At 39.9% G+C, this 2,720-nt stretch overlaps 1 protein-coding gene across 2 annotated transcripts in view; it reads left to right on the top strand.

The window, feature by feature from the left end:
• spon1b (spondin 1b) overlaps positions 1–2,720 on the top strand; it is a 214,453-nt gene that overhangs the window by 163,045 nt on the left and 48,688 nt on the right. The gene's annotated exons all lie outside the window — the stretch shown is intronic.

Below are 2,720 nucleotides of genomic sequence, written 5' to 3'. Positions count from 1 at the left end.
GCAACACCTAGAAATTAGAGAGAAATACCCAGATATGACAACCAGCCACTTTTTAGTAAGAAGCCCTGCACACTGTACAAGCAGCGGGGCAATTTTTTACCTCTTTTGTACAGAAATCTTTAAGAAGGGTTTTACCCGGGGAACCTGGAACTTCTTTACCCTTCCGCCATGGCAAAGGTGCTCTAGATTGCATAGGTGGCACACTGAAAAGGAGGGCTGACAGGCTTGTCAGCCAAAGAGTTGATATACCAAAGGCATTGTCCCTGTACCAAGCTCTGAGTGAGGAACAATCAAAGGTGACACTGTATTACATTCAGGAGCAAGATCTGGAGGATGCAGTGAAAAAAATACCAGGTGACCTTCCAACTGTTCCATCCACATTGAGACTTCACCAGGCGATCACTTTTTCCTGTAGGAAAATAATCTACGGCGATAGCAGCCACATGTGTTCTGCAACTGGGAATCTGGAGTGCCGTTGCCAAAAAAAATAATAGCTTCAGCTTTTATCAACAGATGACCACACAGAAGAGACCATGCAAAGCACACTAGAAGAGCAGTGGCACAATTCAGAGGTTGTGGGGAAATGGTGTGTACTGCTGTGCGAGCGCATCATCTGCCAAGGGATCATCCAAGAGGTGAATGAGACCCATGTCCAGGTGAAGTGCTTGCACAAAGTGGGGGAAACCGTTTTCTCTTGAGGGAAGATGTGCTGACAGCCATTCTTCCCCCTGAGAATGTTACCTCACGGCACATGGACGTTGCAAAAGAGGTATGGGATACCCATACCAGTCTTCAAAATTAAATCTAAAGATGTAACAAATCAGCTTTCTAAACTAATGGGCAACAATTTGTATGAATTCCTCTGCCAAGTTTTCCAAAATTGCTGCCAATCTGTTGAGTGCCTTTTTGTGATTGGCCACAGCCATGGTCCTGCCCCCTTGTGGCCAGTGGATGTGGAGTGTTAATCAGTTCTTCCCTGCCCGATTCCGGGCATATTCTGTAAATCCATAAATACTTTGTGTAAATCTTTTAATATACTGCACACAGACCGACAGATGAACTGACAGACCGACAGACGGACTGTTAAGATGTTATTAAATACTATTCAACAAATTTCCTGTGTTCCTGAACATTTATTTGTGACATTATTGCCATGATCCTTAATCAAAAGTAATGTATCTATAGTAATGTCTGTAACTTTTGCGCAACCCTCTTACTTAAATTTCAAACCTTTTACAATATAATTTTTATTAAAATAATCATAAATTACTTTTTTAGCTCACACGGGCTTGAGCTATTGTCCTTATCGTAGTTTGAAGGATTATATGCATGATGAATTTCAGGAAATACTGTACTTGAAAATATGTACTGAAATCAGTCAAAACATCAGTTAAACATCACAGTTTAAAACTTGTCAAAGATGGAACTCAAAAGTTACTGAAATTAATTTATATCAAGTAATATCTGAAATTAAATAGTTAGATATGCGAATGTGACGTTTTTTAGTTAATGTTATGAAATTATATTTAAAAAAATCAATAAATACTTTTTTTCAGGTTCCCGAGTATTGGTAACAGGGTTGCACCAAAGCACAACAAATTTAAAAAGTATTATAAAAAGGGTGCTTTTGATACTTGAGCTGAACGAATCAAATTATTCATGGTATATTACCTGTTTTTATTAAATGAGAAAGAATATTAAAGTTCGGATTCTCTGCCATCCAGATGCCATCTCAGCAATTCACCATGGTCTAACCTGCTGCTCACTGTTCTGAATATTCTGTTGTCACAGATTTTTGGTCATTACTTCACAACAGAGACTGAGGTATGGTTTATTTTTCCCTATTTTGACCGGGGACTGGAAGCGTCAGCAGCTAAGGCTGTAATACTATTCGCAATAACAGACAATAGACTTCCGCTGTCAGGATAGACTCTGGGATCAATTTTCAGCGGACTTGAAGTTGCACCTTTGAAGGGACTTGGAGTATGAACAAATGTGATTCTGCTTGAACATTTTGATTGCTGGACATTTAAGGCTAATTTGCATGTTATGTTAAAATGTCAATTTACTGGAAGTGGTAGTTAGTTGAGGTGTCACCTGAATATGAATTTAAAGGGGTCTACCTACTTTGCTTTGGTTCTTTGTTGACTGCAAGCTTGTTTATTTTTCTCTGTGAAATATCTGTTTAAAAACGGTAAGGGATTGTCTACAGCGAGACACTTTAAAAAAAAAAATTAAACAGTTAAACAAAAGTGCAAAACATTGTTTTGTATGACAACATACAGAAAAGAAGAAGAAGGCACAGAAATGTTTCACTCCAAAATAAAGAGAGGAAATACGGGAAGGGGGGAAGCACAAAAATAAAACAACAGCAAGAACAATGTCTGCAGACACTTTACAGATAGAGTAGGTCTAGACCACACTCCAGAATTTACAAGGACCCAATGGTCCCGCACACGTTCTGCAATGCAGTTCCTATTGCTACCTCTGCGGTGCCAGCTACGTCTGCTGTGCCTTGTAATGCCGCACAGTGCCTGCTAGCCATGAATACTACAAAGAACTGCTACAAACTACTTTTTGCATTTTGTTGTTGCCACTCTTTCTAACCCCACTGGCCCGTCAGACACCGCCTACCAAGAGCCGGGTCTGTTGAGGTTTCTGCCTAAAAGGAAGTTTTTCCTCGCCACTGTTGCTTGCTCTGGAGGAACTACTAGAAACTG

Source organism: Etheostoma spectabile, chromosome 8 (assembly GCF_008692095.1).
Source record: "Etheostoma spectabile isolate EspeVRDwgs_2016 chromosome 8, UIUC_Espe_1.0, whole genome shotgun sequence".
NCBI lineage: Eukaryota > Metazoa > Chordata > Actinopteri > Perciformes > Percidae > Etheostoma > Etheostoma spectabile.
The sequence above is the reverse complement of the archived record's forward strand: the minus strand, read 5'-3'. Positions and strand labels throughout refer to the sequence as shown.